Below are 19,647 nucleotides of genomic sequence, written 5' to 3' on the forward strand. Positions count from 1 at the left end.
AATTATATTACATAAAATAATATAATTATTATATTATTATATAATAATTTATGTGGCAAATTATGTGGAAAAGCAAAAGTTTTGCTTTCCCACATATTTTGCATGATACTAAACCTTCAAGAGCAGTAACTGAGTTGGTTCAATACAGTTTCATTCCATTTTAGCCACTTTAGGGACACACTAAAGATTTATCATTTAGATGAGTCGCCGTAGTGTTTAGTCTGCCCCAGAGCCAAAAGAAGAAGAGGAATCAGTAGCAGATGCACAGGGCTCAGTAAAAATTGTGATAATCACAGTAATTACAACAATGGTGGACACTATGTAAGAAATCTATGTTTCCAATCATCCCCTCCCACAAGGAAACCACATTTAGCAGGAAAGAAAAGAAATAAAAAAAAAAAAAAAAACTAAAGTGAACATCTGTATTGCCTTTCTTTGACAGAGGCAGTTATTGTTGATTAATGGACTGAAATCTGATGGAAAACTTGTAACAGTAACACTAAAATTCTGGATGTTTATGTTGTATCTGTGGCTTTTTTCACAGCGCTAATATGTTGTGTGATTTTTTCCATGTTCGTAGTAAACATCAGGATAACTAAAATGAACAGACATGTAACAACAACATGCATTAAAACCCTCATATTAAACATTAGCTGTTGTGTCCACCCTCAACACACACAGACACACAACAAAGGCTAATTCAGCATCCATCCTGTATCCTCTCTGCAAACAGCTAAAGTCATGATGCTAAAGTCAAAAGATGTTGATGCTTGTCTTATCTCTTGCTCTTCCATTTTCTCTCTTTTTGTTTTCCTCTCTTTTTCCAATAATGTCCTCTCGGGTTTCTGTGCTGAATCGACCATGGTGCACATTCAAAGTGGCCACTTTGTTAATATTCAAGTTAGACTTGGTGCCATAAAACAAAATTCAGCTGTAATGTGATGCTCCTGGCTGGAAAATAAAGTTGTGAAATGTCTTTTCTAAGCCCTGGTGAGCTACATGGCTGCAATGAATGTCGGCTTACCATCAACATGAATCAGAAGTTTTAAGGTCGGAAATTCATGAAGTCTTGCTTTAAGGTTGTAGAGTTGGATGGTCTGTAACTCCGGAGGAAAAGCAGGTGGTCAGTGGTTCTACTGAGTTTCACCATCCTCTGTATCACTAAACCCTACTTTGCCTCCAGTGCATTCGTCAGTGTGTGTTGATAATTTTTCTATGAGGGACTGTTTTCCGGTTCCAGGGTTAGACAGCTTTGGCAAGATCCACCTGAAATCTCATATCCCATAAAAGAGACTTGGGATCACTTCTCCATCTTAAAACACAATTTATTTTCTGTGGGACTTGGAAAATGCAAAAAAGTCATCAAAACATACAACATAATCACTCAGGAGTTTGCAAAAAACGCTGTTCACTACAGCCTGAAAAACTGCCAGTGCATTAGCTAGTCTAGAAAGCATTACTAGGTATCTGTAATGTCCATGTGGTGTTTTCAGTGTTGCTTCCCCTTCTCGTAGCTGCACCAGGTAAAAGTCGATCCTCAGGTCTTGCTTGATGAAAATGGCACCCTTGAAGGTAGGAAAAGTTACATTTATCGATGGAAAGAGGGTATTTATTTTTGATGGTGATATTATTGTGCTTCTTTTAATCAAAATGTGGTCTGACTGTTTCATCTTTCGTCTAAACAAAGAAAAAAACAGCACCCATTGGAGAGGAAGCTGGACAAATTATTCCAGTTGCTAAGAATTCCTTGATGTATTTCTCAATGGATTCTCATTGAGGCTTGGGCAGGTAGTAGAAGCAACTATAGGGTTGTGGTGCTCTGGGTATCAGGTCCATAGCACAGTCAAAATACCTACGGGGAGGTAAAGCCATTTCTTCAGAAACACTGGTGCAACATCATGATAAACTGGTACAAGAGAAACATCTCAGATTTAGTCACAGAATAGCAACTACACCATGAGATTGTCTTATCCAGTTATGGTAAGAAAATTCAAGCCATAGAAAGCCCAGAACCAGCTGAGAAGAAAATAATTTAAATATAGTAAAAATGATGAAATGAAAAGAATGACAGGTGAGATTATTTGTTCTACTTGTCCTACGTCAGCTCAGGGATGTCCGGTCCTTGAGGGCTGCAGTCCTGCAAGTTTTAAATGCCTCCCTGATCCAGCACACCTGATTCAAATTAAATGGCTCTCTGTAACAGCTTGTTGTCAAGTTCTGCCCAAGCAAACATGTTGGCCCTTCAATCTGATCCAGGTACGCTGCAGAAGGAAACATCCAAAACCTTCAGGATCGTGGTCCTTGAGGAATGACTTTGGACACCCTTGTGCTAGATGATAAACATTTAAGGGGACTGCAATCAAAGGAATGTTGAGAGGAGACTTATGCTCAATGTTAAATATCTAAACGCCTATGTACAGAGCTTTGTGGACAGTTTGACATGTGACAGACACACCTATTTATGTATGTAAAAGGAGCATAAATGAAGGGAAGTTTAAAGTAGAGATGAATCGTCAGTTCTGGTTCCATGCCATTTTCAGTTGCCCCCAAATATATTAGAGCCTATGGAATGCATTAGTGACTGATGCCTTAAGATGTCGTAGTAGAAATCAGGAGCTGGTGTTAAACTATTTGTGTTTTGGCTCATCAGTACCTCCAGGTTTACTCAACAGTCTTTGTTTTTGCTTTCTTGAGAGGACGATGGCAAACTTGATGACACCAGTAAAACCAGCAGACTCCTCCTTCTTCTGGTCCAAGAAAGCTACTGACTCCTACTGACAGAGTAACTTACCATGTTTATGGCTACAGCAACAAGTTCATTCTAAACTCAGACCAGCTTAAATAAATCACACTAATGGAGCAAATAAAGCAAAGTTTTTAGTCAAATTGATGTGAGATCAAAAGCAGAGTGCTAACACTGTTAAAGTGTCGATTCACATTGCAATGGTGGGCATGCCCCAGGGGTCTTGATCGATAGCGTGATAGTGTCAGAGGGCTGGAGCTAGTCTAACTAGGTAGTGGTGCATCCATTAATCTCAGATGTCTCGTGTAAAAGATTGTGAAACTGCCAAGTAAAAAGCAAGGCTGGAGTTGGTAACGAGCCTCAACTCTAAACTGAAAAAAATCACTCAATATCTGACTGTTGTAACTTCTTTAATCGTGGCTTCTAGAGTAAGCATGTAGCCCACCCTTTAGCCCCTAGAGTGTTGACTCTTTGCTAAATGAATCCACAATAACACATGGTGTTATTCTAGTACGTACATATGAAACCATTGTGTAAGACTTAATTCTTTAATCCACTGATTATAAATCAGTTTCTCTGAGCTAGTGTGTAACCCTTAGACACATCTGCTGTGCTTGTGTTTTAATTTGGCTTTGACTAAATTAATCAAATTATTCTTCATTCTAATATAACTCAGCAATTTAGGTTATCATCATAGAGTATGTAATTCTTTCACATTAGAAGTCAAAACATTTGTGGCCCTTTCACACTGGCTGCACACCGGTACAATGCCTGTTCCCAAACCACATTTCGAATCAGCGGTGCATTCAGGCTGGCAAAAAGTTGATGCAAAATCTGAAAAGTCAGTTCTCAATGGGCAAAACAAAAACAGTTTTTCTTCTTCGCAATCTGTGACATCATCATTTGTCCAAATGGCAGATTGCGGCATTAGTTTTTTCAATAAAGTTAAAAAAAAAGAAAAAAACCAGACCAATATGCTAGCTATAAGTGTTCATACGAGTGATGTGTTAAATGCTAGGTTTCAATAAAATTAAACAAAACAAATCAACGCCAGACCAAATAGTCAATAATCAAAGAAAATAGACCTGGTGAAAAGTGTACCAAGACGTGGTGTTACATGTCCATCTTTTGAGCTCCTGCACAGCCACCACAGCATCCACAACCAAAGAGGCTGACCGAGTTCCCACCTCTGGGTCTTCAACAGATGAAGACATTGGGTTGTAGTCACAAACCACCAACTGAATGTAAGGTTCAGGCAGACTAAATTTGCTCGATCAGACACTGGAATCATTTATTTAGCATAAAATCTAATTGTTGCTGCATTGTCATGTTGCTTGGCAACCAATTTAAATTTTGGTTGGTATATTTATGTAAGCTTGTGTGAACACACTAACATCTTATTAACTAACAAAATGTGCTCAGTTGTGTAAATATATTGCTTATTTTAAGAAACCGTAGGTCATAATCAAGTCTGACAACTTTGCCATCAACATTCAGTACCAAACCTCCAAGCTGTTTATGTTTATTTCTGCAGAGTAAAGTCCCCTCACTTTGATTCTGGTTTGCCTGAAACGTACCGAGCTGGACCCAGAGCCACAGCCAGAACCAGGACCAGGAACAGGACCAGAACAAGAACAAGAACAAGAACAAGAACCAGGACCAGGACCAGGACCAGAACAAGAACAAGAACAAGAACAAGAACAAGAACCAGGACCAGAACCAGAACCACAGCCAGAACCAGAACCACAGCCAGAACCAGAACAAGAACAAGAACAAGAACCAGGACCAGAACCAGAACCAGAACCAGAACCAGAACAAGAACAAGAACAAGTACAAGAACCAGGACCAGGACCAGAACCAGAACAAGAACAAGAACAAGGACCAGGACCAGGACCAGGACAAAAACAAAAACAAAAAAAGAACCAGAACCAGAACCTGAACCAGAACCAGAACCTGAACCAGAACGGTGTCTGTCTGAAAACAGTGTAAGTGAGCTCGTTGTTAGAGTCACACACGTTGGCATGATCTGTTAGTAAATAATTTTACATCATTGCCCTGTTGGGAGCATTGACAGTTTTAGCTTGTGTTGAATTCCTGCTCACGTCATCATGTAGCCTCGATTTCACACTTTTAAAATCACAAACAGAAAAAAAATTAAAGCTGTTGTGTCCAACTCCACAATTTAGTACAACATAGTTCTCAGTTGTTACACCATGGATTTTATTATTATTATTTTACTGCACTCACATATAACATGTGTCCATTTAAATGTTTGAGTGAGCTTTACCAAAAACATTCACTCACATCAGTAAAGCCACGTTTTCACTAAAGAGTCAAATAATCAAAACATTAACAGGTATCATTGGCTATTTTAAACTTTGTAACAGAAAGGCTGCCACTTGGAAATCTTCTTTTTTGTTAATGAATTAGTTTGTAGCTTCAGTATAAGACGTTTCCAATAAATCCTGTTGTCTGTACTCGTAAAAGACAATGGAGTCAGAGGATGTGTTGCTATTATAGATGTCTAAAATCCTTTTGTTCTTCTCAGAAAATTAGATTTTATGATTGTCTGTGTTGTAATATTCAGGCACTACTTTCGCTCCCTCCCTGTATTCTCTCCATTTAAATACTTTGTTTATTTTGTGAGGAAATAGAAAAGTCAGAGCTGTAGAACATAAAAGCAATCAGTCTGCATGATTTAACAAGAACCTGTGCCCATTAAATGAACTCCAACAGTATTGGAGGAATAACGATGCACAGCAAATCAGCAGTTTCCCCACCATACCTCGACAACCTCAGACAGACAGACCCTGCGCTCAAAATGGCACTTCTTCTGGAGATCACAGGAGGAGGAACAATGTACAGTGAGCTACCGATGTTCAACATCACCAACAGAAAAACAATTATATGAAATTGATAGAAAGATGAAGACAATCTTTGCTGGGGGAAGGACTGTGTGCATGAGTGTGTGTGTGTGAGAGAGAGTTGGGGGGACTGTCTGTCTATCCCTGTTTGCATACCTCCTGGAGGCACAAATGTCAGCTTTGAGCAGTTTGTGGACTCCCCACTAAGCTCTTGGCCCGCTCCAGTCCAGACTGGTTCTATCTTCTGGACTCTTGGCATGCCACGCGCGAGTTGTGGCCATCAATGTGTCATTCAAATGCCATGGCTTCACAGTCACCACTTACTTCTGTGCTCATGGATGTCAGGGTTACTGTTTTGTACTTGCTCTTATCTGCAGAGGTAACACTGTTCTTATTTTTACTGATTTCTAGAAATCTACCACAGAATTTGTCATTTTGCTCCATTTCCAGGAGCCTACATGTAGGAGTGTGTAAGTGTAGTTAAAAAGCTGAATCTTTCTTCTCTAATCTGTGATCTTCTATCAAACATAGATCAAAAGTTTCTGTCTTTACTCGTGTATCTCATGACAAATTGTGAAATACCTGTGTTGGTCTGAGGAGAAATATGCTTCAGGTTTACTTCAGGTTCATATCGGTGCCTGTGTTTCAGTTCCACAGGTCTGTACAGCTCTGATGGCTCTACAGATGACATCCTTTACAAGGTTTCTCCAGTGTTATCAATTTTCTACCTCAAGCTGGTTTTAATCCTGTTGCACAGCTTATTCCACCTTCAGTCTGCTTCCACCATTACTTCATTTTCTACTTCACTTCCACTTGCTAACAGTTAAAATATAATTAGAGTTTACAAAAAAAAAAAAAACAAAGAAAAAAACATGGTTTTATACTTCGTTCCACTCACATGAATACCCGGCTCAACTGAACAAATCATCTTGTAATTTTGGAGATTGTCAAACTAGAACATATTGCATGTTGGAACAAATTTGTATTTTCCAAATATTGTAAAGACTGGGTCAAATACAGTAAGCATCAGAGAGGGATGATGAAGACAATAAACACAATAACAAATATTATTAAACATTATAGTTACTATCAACATTATATTGAAAATTAAAGTTATAGTTACAATTAAATATGATTAGAAGTTCATTTCTTTAAGCATCACTACAGTGTGCAACGTTAAAATACAATGCAAAATAAACATCTAATCTGCTGAGAATCACTGAATATTTAAAAGGATGACTTCGTAAATTTTAAGGTGTCTAAATATTTTGCCCAAATTTTAAGATTTGTTTGCGTGTAACTAAGTGCAAAGATGAAAACAAAATATTCAGAATGGTGAGGAGAAATATTATTTTGCTATCAACATCATATATTAAGGACACTGAAATAAATATGTTTCAGTAGTGATTACATAAGTCTGCCGTCACAAAGAAAACGGCTCCTTGCAAATGAGGCTTCAGGTTTCACCACCGGGGAGAAATTTCCTGCTTTAAATACATTAATGACTGTTGGCAACAGAAACTTAAATGATAAAAGCAGATTTAAGTTTGAATGGAAATGAATGACCCCAGTTCTTATTTTTTAGTGTTATGTAATAATTTGATGTAGAAAATGAAAGAAATGCAGAATCAATCAAATTTAATGTCAAATGATATCAGTCAGTTATTATATGTTACCAAGTAGCTGAGAAAAACAGGAATTATGATTTCCCCACAAATACTGGACAGCATCAACAGTTATAATTTAGCTTTTTTTCCCATTAACTCAATAATTGTGATCACTGTATAAACAAATAGTCTTTAATAATGATAACTGATTAAAAATAAAAAGTAGCACATTTCCTTTCACATAGTCTCTTAGAAAGCCAGGACTGAATGAAAGTTTATTAATACCAGCTTTACTAAGCTTCTGGGTAGGACAGAATTAATTAATATTTTATGTTGTACAGCTTCAGACGTTAATGTGTCAGAGGAAGGAGGTAGTCTAGGTCTGTGAGTTACTGTGTTGCTTCAGACAAAACATACTTAAAAAAGGTCCAAGCATGTGCAGTAAATATCACAATCAAGACCACAAATGAGAAAATCTCATTGAACAATTAAAATGATAATGATCATATCAAACAAAGTGTTAGAAAAAGTCCCAGTTTAAACTTATTGCATATGAGGTGCACAAAAATTCACTTTCAGATAGAACAAACAAACATCCCTTTTGCAACAGTTTGTCAGCCTTTTTCATTAAGGCATTAACTATTGAAGACAACTGCCAACAAAACTGATGAGTCCAAAAAAGAGGAAGAAAAATAAAGATACAGCTAAAAAAAAGTGCTGCTACTGTAAAATGCAGGTATTGTTTATAGATAAAGAAAAAAAAAAGGGGGGGGGGGGGGGTGAGAGTGAGGAGCCGATGGCAAACAGAGGAGTGACAATGCTGCTGCTAAACAGCTTTGGCAAGAGATGACAGGAAGCAAGAGAAAGAAATAAACAGTCAACACACTTTGTTTCTGCTTCTTAAAAATATCCTGTCCTGTTTTAAATCCTGACATACTCTGTGATGGGGCTGTGCATGGATGAAGGGGGTGGGATAATATAGTGGATGGGAGAGGGGTTGCTTTTCAACCAGCATGACACAACTGTGTGTGTGTGTGTGTGTGTGTGTGTGTGTGTGTGTGTGTGTGTGTGTGTGTGTGTGTGTGTGTGTGTGTGTGTGTGTGTGTGAGAGTGTGTGTTTCCTTTTTTTCCCATAGCTATTACTACCATTACAATGTGAATACCAGGGCCCCTATGGGTTTGCTTTCTATGTAGTGCCAGCACTCACTAAAGAAAAACCCCACGGAATAACTAATCCCTTTCAGACGGGCCGCAGCCGGCGCGGACATGACTTTGCAATGTGTGAGCAATGCAATGAGTGAGGGGAGCAAGAGGAGGAGGAGGATGGTGAAGTCATATGCTCAAAGTTTGGTTTCAAAACACTCGCCCCTCTTTCAGCGCATCTCCCTTTGATCCCCACCGCCAACCATAATAATCAGCTTCTCCTCCAAGTATTTATCAGATAGAACACAGACAAGATTACATCGAGAGCAAATATGTGTCCCTATTATCCTGCCAAGGAAGGACTCACAAGACTGACAATAGGATAGGTGACAGAGAGAGCGTTGGAAATGAGGGAGGAGAGGAAGAGAGCAATAAGTGGCGTAAAGGGGGGGAAAGGTTGTTGTTGAGCGGAGAAGAGCAGCAAAATGACAACTCATTATCCCAAAATCAAAAACATCCCAAGCACACACAAACACACACATAAAATATGCACTCACACTAGCAGTCACATTTTGTACACCACTTTTGTTTGCGTGCTCTGTCTCTGTCATTGTGCTTTACTTATTTATGGGACTTTACAAGTTCCTTGGCGGAGATGCAGAGCATTGCAGTTTATGTCTAATTTAGTAAATATCCTTTCGCCAGTCAGGCCTGTCAGCCATTGTTTTGCTCTCTTCTCTATCTTTTCCCATCCCCATCCCAACCTCAGCTTTCCCCGTCTTCCCCATCTCTGGGTGCTGGGTGACAGACAGAAATCACGTCTGGATCTAAACAATATATATTCTCTCTGATTTGCGCCCTTTTGTTGTTTGTGGGCGTCACTGTGAAAGTTTAACTTCTGAGCTGTGCACCTCAGACGAGACCAGGTAACTAGTGCATGATGCCAGGCTAGTTGTGTGAAAAAATGTCAAGCCCTCATTGTCATTTAATGTGGGAGGGGGATAATAGCCTGCCAAACGGCGGTCTCCTTCGCAGTACCCTTCGTTAACGATCACAGCATGGCGGTGGTGGCATTCAAAAGGGAACCAAAGAGGAAGAAAAGCACGAATGAGAGCAGGAAAGATGAAATATATTTTGAATGTTTTATGGAAAAACAATCTGACACAAAGTAATATTCATCCCCTATGAATCCAATATTCTTTTAGGAATGATTTTAGATGGTATCTATTATATCTTCCATTGTGTTCCCATCTGCCCTTTTCAGGATCTAAATTATGTGCATTAGTACGTAAATGGGCTAATGCCTGTCTGTATTTAGCTGGCTACATGCCGTGAATATATTCTCTGCTTCAAGAAGTAATTGGTAATTACAGTGGTCATTTAGGCAATCACTGTCTCCCCGAGATTCATGTCATTCTTAAAAATAACTAGCTCTTAACCTTTGACAGAATTCTACAGAAACTGTTCATCATCGCCCCCGCTTTGATTAATTTTAACACGCACACACTTGCACACAATGGACACAAATATGCACAGAAACAAAGCTGGACACACACCTACAATATACACAGAAACACACACACGCATGTGTATGAGTACTCAAAAATGGAAGCACACACCAGACCATCTTCATGTGCCTGGAATAAGATTTCCTGTGTCGAGGAGAAGGCAGACTATCCCACCTCCAACACCATTAGTTCCATTTCATAAACAGTAAGGCTACACATATATACAGGTCATTTAACTTATCTGCCCCTGTTCTCCCTCTCTACATACATCTATCTCCCTCATATCTGCATCAGATTTATGTCAGCTCATTCACAGTAAACCGTTAAGTATTTCCATCTATTCCAACCTTCCCTCTTTCCTCACTGTAGCCTCTCCTCTAGTCACTCCCAGACAGCCGTCATTTCCATACATAATACCCCTCCACAGACAGTCGTGGTGGTGGTGGGAGTATAACGGGTATTGTATGTGAGAGATCATCAGGTTGGTGATATTTGCATCGAAATACTTACCCGTTTACTCTGATGCCCCCCATTACTGACTTCTCCACACAACATCTCCAGATTCTTCTGTATGGAGGGAAATGTATCATTGTTTGCCTTTATCATCACCCATATCCACACACTGTAGGCAAAGGATGTGTTTCATAAATTCTTCATTTCCTTCATCGTGGATTTTATGAATCTTTAATGAGAGCCAGTGACCTCAGTCTTAATATATATAGTGTAAAAACCACAAGGAAGAAAGAGCCCTTTATAATTTTAAGTAAAAGATTACCATAAAGGTTTTTTTTTATTGTTTAGATAAACTGACTCTTCTGGGCTGTTAGTTAGCCTACTGGCTCTGCAATCAATTTGATTCAGCCTTGGTTTATGGTTATGGCAGGTATCCCTGGCTGTGTTTTTTATGCTGTCCAGCCACCACCCTGATTCCGGTTCAGCTTGTGGGCCCTTCCTATTAAAAGAGAGTTTTCTACTCTACTGCTGCCCACTGCCCTTTGCATGTGCAGGGCAGGAAATTAAATAAATGAAAGATTCTGACACAATCTGTTGGTTTTCTTAGTGAAACAACTTTTTGTTATTTAGCTTTACACGGACAGCAATGACTCCCCCGATTAATAGGGAGTTAGAGTGGGAAGGGAAAAAATACATTCTTTTTACAACTTGACCATCGTCCTCTTGGATGTCAATTTGCTTTATTGTTCCTATTATTCCCACAAAAAACAACAAGTCTACCCACTCTTTGATAAATCTATTGGGACATGCATCCTACCCAAGACCCACAAAATATTAAAGAAGAAGATGATCAGTTGCAATAACATCCTGATACCAGTATGATTAATCATACTCATAATCACTAATCATAAAACTGACTTCATTCAGGTGCTTTAGGTGCACAGTTTGAAACAAAAAGAATATGTGGGCATTGGGCAAGTTGTCAGCGCATTGGTAACGCATAGCCACAACTTCATTATCTCATTCCCATGTGCTCATAATTCATGGCCACAATTTAGTAACACGTGGCTACACGGTAATGTTTTGTTCCCATGCACAAGTAATCTGTGGCTACACAATAAAATATATTTCTTCTTTTGAGACCAGCTGGGCTCCAGACAACGCCATTATTAGCTCCATTTTTACACATACAGTTGCTCTTACAACAAGTTGAGGTTGCATATTATTGGAGTGAAATAACAGATCATATCTGCCTTCATGAACTCATGACTTATGGGCACATTTGGAGTAGAGGACAGTTTTGTTTGGACTGTAAAGAACTGAATCAACTGAATATTTGTTGGATGGAATTACACACCTCAAACCTTAAAAGGTTGAGATTTTCATGATCAACAATGCTACTAATTTTCACTTGGGGATGAATAAAGTGTTTTGGGATGAATAAAGTGTTTTGAGCTGAATTTTAATAGTCATTTTTTATATCCATCTCTATGAAATGAAAATGTTGTAACCTTGAACATGTATGAAAACATGTATAAGAACATGTATTTTGTTACATTTTAGCAAACTGCAGTGAAACTGTGTTTTTGTGGTTTTTAAGAAATTATTTTAAGCTAAGTAAAATCAGAATTATTCATTAATACTACAATCTTTACCTTAATCTTAATTTGGTTAAACCTGGTTACCAACTACTGTTGAGCTAGTGTGCTTTTGTTTTTTGGTAATGGTTGTGAATGGAACTAAAATACTGACATTAGATTATTTAATTGTTATTATCCAAGCTTTTTCTCTTAAACCTATCGTAGAAATTGGGCAGTATTTTAGTGATAAACATGAAACAGTTTCTCTCCAATTAACTTGTTTTGCAGAACATAGTAGTTATACTGGTATTATGGAGTTTTGGTAATGACAGCTGGATTAAATGTGCATAATTATGTCATGATGATGAATTTAACAAGATTAGAACCAGGTGCCAAATTACCAAGTCGTAAGTGCTCTGTCCCAAACAATTCCCAAACATGCCAAACTACTGCCTGCCAAAGTCTGCCAAAGAGACCAGTTGGGGGCACTGGGTCTTGCTAAATTTGTTAACAAACCTGAGTCAAACACTGGATCTTACTCATTATCCTGGTAGCCTGTTGATGGCTGCTGCTTACTAGACTCACTGTTGAAGTTTTATTGATATTTCCATTGAGGAATATACAAGGGTTATGCATTGTAATTGCAATAAGTAAAACCTCAAAGGTTATTTCAGAGGAATCAGGAAAAGAAACAGAGAAAGGATAGGTTAAAAATAATTCAGAAGTTCTTTTGTACAGCGAACCCTTAAATGTGGTTTGCACACCTCATAAATCTTCTCTCCTGCAACATTTGTTCCTACTCAGAGAAATTAGTCAGAAAGAATAGTTCCTGTAATTTTAATGAGCCCGACTTTCATACAGTTCTGGTTGTCCTGAATACTTTAAGGGTAGGCTGTCTTTAAGTGAGTGTATTTACTTACAGAATGTGCTTTTTTTCTGCCCTACATTTATGTTGTTTTGGCTGTTCTAATTGTTTAAATCATGAAGGTGATGGAGGTTACATCAAGGTTCTCTGTGAGATGAGGTATGTTTCACTGCGCAGAGATGTGGGACTAAAGTTTACAGGACTGTTTCTGCTGTGGTGGCTGTAACAGACCGAAACAGTATGACAGAACTTCACTCAACTGGACAACAAAGTCAAATGCACATTGTTGTGGGATGAAGCTGGCTTATCACAGTTCTTCTACCACAATAAAAGTGTGTGCAGAGATTAAAAAACGATTCACTTTGCCTGTTTTTTTCTTTTAGGAGAAGAATTCATGTAACATGACCAACCTGAAACCTAAGCCTAACCACATATTATTATTTTTACCCCTTGCTGTTACTGCACTGTGAATACAGCCAAACAGACCTCTTTGGACAATAATGGTCAGATGGGGCTTGACCTGAGTTCTCTGGTTTGACATTGCATATTGTAACATAACCTTTCAACCCCTAATGTCCTTATTAATGTGTTTAAACATGTTATAGTAGTGCAATGATACATTTTTGACAGTTTCCAAATGCACAATGGAGGTATATTGCCATTTTCAAGATAAACATTAATATTTGTAGAGCATTGTGGTAGTTCTTGATAGCCCATTTTACTTTAATTCAGAATTCAGAAACTAAAATTAGTAGTCAGTCCCAGATTAGATCAATACTTGCTTTCCTTAACTGGCTTCCAGTAAAATTTAGAATTGATTTAGAAAGATCATCCATACAATCCAATGTAAATCAGGCACCTACAGTTACAGTCTGTCACCTAGTCCCCGTTCTGGTTTTAAGTTACGTTAGTACCAATCTCCAGTTTGGACCACTTATATCTGGTACTGTCATTCATATTCATAAGTCCAAACTGTTCTGGCTATAAACTGTTGAAAAGAGCTTATTCTATCAGAGCAAAGATGTCCCTTACTAAATTTAAGAATCTCTCCTCCTCTCCTGGCATCTCTAACCTGAACTTTGTTGCGTTTTATAAATTCTGAACTTTCTGCTTTCACCTGGGTTTCTAACTGCAGCACAAATGTTGTTTGGCATAATTCATAGGTTACGTTATACAAAAGTCTTAATTAAATTACCATAGTGAATATAAGCACATACAGGGCCTGCAATGGACTGGCAACCTGCTCATCCCTGCTTTCACCTAGTAGCCACTGGTATTGGCTCTAGTCCCTCCGTGACCCTGCATTGGTATAAACAGGTATAATGGATGGATGGATGGATGGATGGATGGAAGGATGGATGGATGGATGGATGGATGGATGATAGATGGATAGATAGAAGGATCGATGGATGGATGGATGGATGGATGGATGGATAGAAGGATGGATGGATGGATGGATGGATGGATGGATGGATGGATAGATAGAAGGATGGATGGACGGATAGATGGATGGATGGATGGATGGATGGATGGATAGAAGGATCGATGGATGGATGGATGGATGGATAGATGGATGGATGGATAGATAGAAGGATCAATGGATGGATGGATGGATAGATGGATGGATGGATGGATGGATGAATGGATGGATGGATGGATGGATGGATGGATGGATGGATGGATGGATGGATGGATAGAAGGATCGATGGATGGATGGATGGATGGATAGATGGATGGATGGATAGATAGAAGGATCAATGGATGGATGGTTGGATGGATGGATGGATGGATGGATGGATGATAGATGGATAGATAGAAGGATCGATGGATGGATGGATGGATGGATGGATGGATGGATGGATGGATAGAAGGATGGATGGATGGATGGATGGATGGATGGATGGATAGATAGAAGGATGGATGGATGGATAGATGGATGGATGGATGAATGGATGGATGGATGGATGGATGGATAGAAGGATCGATGGATGGATGGATGGATGGATAGATGGATGGATGGATAGATAGAAGGATCAATGGATGGATGGATGGATAGATGGATGGATGGATGGATGGATGAATGGATGGATGGATGGATGGATGGATGGATGGATGGATAGAAGGATCGATGGATGGATGGATGGATGGATAGATGGATGGATGGATAGATAGAAGGATCAATGGATGGATGGTTGGATGGATGTGCTTGCTAAACTACTTGTCACCACTTTGCAGTTTATATATGAGGAATAATCTTTTCTCAGCAAAAGGGAAGATTTCAATAAACTGACAGCAGACACAAATATTAATTAATAAGAAGTGTATATCTGAAGTTAGTAAGTAGTTAATGTGTATTTGTGTGAACTCGACACTTGGATGTGACTTGTGGCTGTTTAGTCATGGACATACTGGCGATGCAGACAGGAGCAAAGTAGATTTGCTATGATGGATGAATGTAATATGACATGGTGGGATCATGGGGACTTTTGAGCAGAACCATCCATACACATCAATATTCATCCATGCACCTCTCTAAACACATATATTTCTGTCAAGGCCAATAGCGAGTAAGAATTACACGGAAAGGCTAAGGGTGGATGTCAAATGATGCTACATTTCATTCATGCCTGCATGTTTTTCTTGTGGAAGAGAAGGCTGACTTGTGGCCCTTTGTTGGGCACTCATTGGAAATTTACATTTTTTGTGTTATTATAAGACTTTAAAACTTTGAAATTTTTTTCTAAAATAACTAACAATGCTAACAGTTTTTTTTTTTTTTTTTATTTTAATGTTGAAGACCAGTCTCAATGAAGTAACAGGGATGTAGCCTAATCTTTGATGACTGGTGTGGAGAACTCAATGTGGTTCTAGGATTTCATGGACTAGCATTGAGGAGCATTTCGTATTTCCAATGAAGTGAACAAACACGATTCTTCGCCCCATAAAGGGTTAAGGAAAGGCTAGATGTGTGTGAGAAAGTATGAGACAGGCAGAGTTCACTGTCCACTAGGGAGTTAAATATCTTTGCATGAAAGGTGGAGATACTTACTCAGCCAACCCTGAATCCCCTCCAGAGGGAGGGAAAAAATCATCACTGATGGATATAATTTTAGAGGAAAAATGAGTCAAAGAGGCAGAGAGAGGATATAAAAGCAGATTATATTTAAGCAGTAATCAGGACAGTGAAGAGCTTGGGAGATTTTAATATGTTTAAATGTTCTTAATTGGGCTCAGAGTGGAGTGGGGCCCCCTGAAAGCATCCACCCAAAACAGTGCTCTAAAGGTAAAAGCAGATTGGCTTTTATTGAATTGTAATGAGAAGTGGGAAATTGCATGTTAATTCCGTCCCTGGAGTAAGTGTGCTCCCTCTGCTCAGTGCGAGGTGTAGCTCTAACAGGGTCGTGCAATTGAAGTTGCAGGGCATCTCCTTCAGATATTTAAGGTAAAGGGGGGAGGAAACAGCTTAAATCGAACAGATTTGTGCTAGGTGATCTATGCACTAAAAAATGTGTGCCTATATTTGTGTGTGTGTTGGCATACACCAGCATCCACACTCCCACCAAACACTCTCGTGATGTCTATAAATGGTGCGATCACGTTTTGCGCTGACACTGATGTCACCTTATTGAGGCCTTGTAGGAATTAGAACCCAGAAGATCTGCTCCAAGCACACTTCAACACACACTAAGCCGTGTTTCTCTGCAACTCCGGATATTATTGAGATTTCACACTGGGAAGGGAAATATTAGTGTGACAAACATATCTGCCAATACAAACTTGCATCTAAAAAGGCATGGCGACGACGCAGCTCAAAAACAGCATTTCCATGCACTCTGTCCCTTTGAATTATAAAATCAGCTTGGCAAAAGAAGCGGCACCATAAAATTCAGCTGTGGTTTTCTTTCAGCCAAAGCGCTTTTCTTTTGTAGGGAGGGGGAGAAAAAAAAGGAGGGAGAAAAGCCTAGGTCTTAGCTGTGAGAGCAAGAGTGTGGTGAAAAGCATGGGTCCATCTGGCAGGGGGAGAGGCAGCTTTGTGGAGATTGGGCCCGAGACACACTGCTACAGAAGGGTCCTTCTCTGCAACACCTGCAGAATACCTCAGCACTTCAACTGCTGCCTGTTTGCATTGTTCTGCACAAAGTACACGATGGAACAGCCTCTGGTCACCTAAACATGGGAACAGAGGATAGGCCTCTCAGATTACATTACATCTCTGCACACACGTGTACAGTGTGTGCACATGCAGAGACTGGAGTTATAGCCGCATCCTGTCAGCTGATATTAACATGCATAAATGTATTAATAAAGCAAGAGCGATAGAGAGAGAGAGAGATGTAAAAGACAGAGTCTAAGGAAACAGATAATCACAAGAGGAAAAGGCAACGGAGCAGCTAGAAGAATTAGACTGTCTATAAGAGAGAAAATGTAAAAAAGAAAGAGAGACATGTCTCTTTTATTTACCCTCATGCTTCAGTGCTTCTCGTTAAGAAGAGGGAGGACACGGGGGCCTTATCACCCAATTTGCTGCCCGTGTCTGTGTGTTTCTCAATTGATTTCTCTGAGAAAGTCCAGAATCATTTTTCAACCCTGCTTCATCCTCTCCTTCTCTCTTCCTTGTCTGTCTCTTTCTTTATCTCTTTTTCTCTGTCTCTGTCATATAACCGGGCACACTGTCTCTGCGCTCATCGATGTTTGAAAAGGGTGCTTGAGCCCCCCCTAAGCTGCACTCATGGCACACACACAGCACACCAAGATGTCCATGAGACAAGCAAAGAAAGTACATGAAATATCCATCATATGTGTTAAATATAGACTATTTCACAGATGTTTTATGAAAATGAGAATTAGGACATGCTTGAAGCACACTGATGACAAATCCTCTCTAAGCTTTAATTAGGAACGTTGTGGGGAAAAAAAAGCCAGTCTACCAGCACGTACAACTTTTAAAGTGTATTAAATGCTGCAATCATATTTAAAAACGTTATAATCTCTCTATATAATTAGAATTTTATGCATAATTGAGAGTGCAAGTCACAGGTCAAGGTGAGAGTTAATTCTCACACAAAACCTCATCAGCAGTACAATGACAACACTACCACAGTCAGATTAATGAAAAGTGCTAATATATATATATATATATATATATATATATATATATATATATATACTAAGCTTAAAATGTTACTTTGTAAAAAGAGGATGGTTGAAACCTAATCCCTTTATATGTTCTCTCCCTTTTCAAGGATTTACACTCATACCAGTCCCACAGCTAATGGCCCTAACATCCATTTTTACACAATTACTCCATTGATCAAAACAGCCCAAGAAATATGAAATAGAAAACCTTCCCTTGTTTTATAGTGCAGCTAAAATATCCGTTTTATTCTTAAGGTTTTGAGGCAACCCTAACAGTAACAGAAAAAGTGGTTTTAGACTGAATGACTGATCCTAACAGTAGATCTTTACAGTTTTTTAACTATCAGCTATATGATAATCTAACATTTTATAATCACATCGTTTTTCAGCATGTCTGAGACAATCAGAGGAAATGTAAAGATATGCATAACTTTAAATGTATTTGTTTTGTGGCTAGCTTTGTTCTGGCTACATCAGATTGCTTGATGTTTGATTTTAGTCTCAACATGTCGTATCAACACATCTTGAGTTCACTTAGCACTTCTGCAGTGTTTGATGTGTGACGTTGTGACAGATTTTCCTGGAGATAAGGCAACATGAGGTCAGGTGGGCTGGAAGTGGTAATTAGTACAGCAGGAATTAAAGTCTCTCACATCCATCAAACAGCAGATTTTCGTTTTCATCCTGATTTTCTTGTTGAGAAATGAACATAAAATAGATATATTGATTGATTGATTTTGTTTATTTGAGCACATTATTGTGCCCAGCACACATGCTTACAAGAGACTATACAATATATTTTAACAATTTGAAGGTGTCAAAGAAAGAAAAAGATTATGTGTCCATCTGCTAATACAATAAAAAAGTCAGGATTTACAGGTGTAATGTCAGGTCTGTAAATGTAACTGTAAACATGTGGTATCCACAGAAAGTCCAGAATCTCAACAAACACTGTTAAGACAACAAACAATTAAAAGACCAGGTACACAAAGGTAAGAAAAAAATGTAAATATAAATTACTTACTAAACATATGTCCACCAGCATAAAACCACAGCTACTAAAAAAAAAAAAATAAATAAAATCTTTCTCATTGTCTTTTTGAAGTAGGTTCCTGTCCAAAAATCACAATTTTCTGAACATTTGCATTGGTTTTTGACAGACTAAGAGAAAAATCTGCAGCAGGATGAGTATGGAGCAAAAGGTATTGGACTGTAAGCTTTTGCATGAACAAGAACTTTGAAAAGAAAATGTGCTATAGCATGATTAAAAAAAATATGGTGTTAATCAGTTAATGCGTTAACGTGATAATGTGTTAATATACCCAGGTCTTATATATATAGAATAGAATAGAAAATACTTTATTAATCCCTTTGGAGCGTATATATATATATATATATATATATATATAGTATAGTAATATCATAATTATAATATTATATCATATAATATATTTTATATATTATATATAATAATAATAATAATAATAGTGATATATAATAATATAGTAATATAAACAGTTTGTACATGTATAAGGGCTAGGCACGTTAACGCATTAATTAGATAACGCTGTTGATTTTTTTTATTCTGCATCAGCGTTTTTTTCTTTCTGCTCGCTGGTTCTGAACACAGAGGAACCTCATGCAGAAGCTGCAGTCCATGTCTCTTCCTCCATGTCTGGCCCTGCTGCTGATGTAGTTATGAGAGAGCGGCTTTATTAACACGAAGAGAGGTGTTCTGTTTGGCACTT

The sequence above is a fragment of the Melanotaenia boesemani genome, chromosome 1 (genome assembly GCF_017639745.1).
Source record: "Melanotaenia boesemani isolate fMelBoe1 chromosome 1, fMelBoe1.pri, whole genome shotgun sequence".
In the NCBI taxonomy this organism is placed as follows: Eukaryota; Metazoa; Chordata; class Actinopteri; order Atheriniformes; family Melanotaeniidae; genus Melanotaenia; species Melanotaenia boesemani.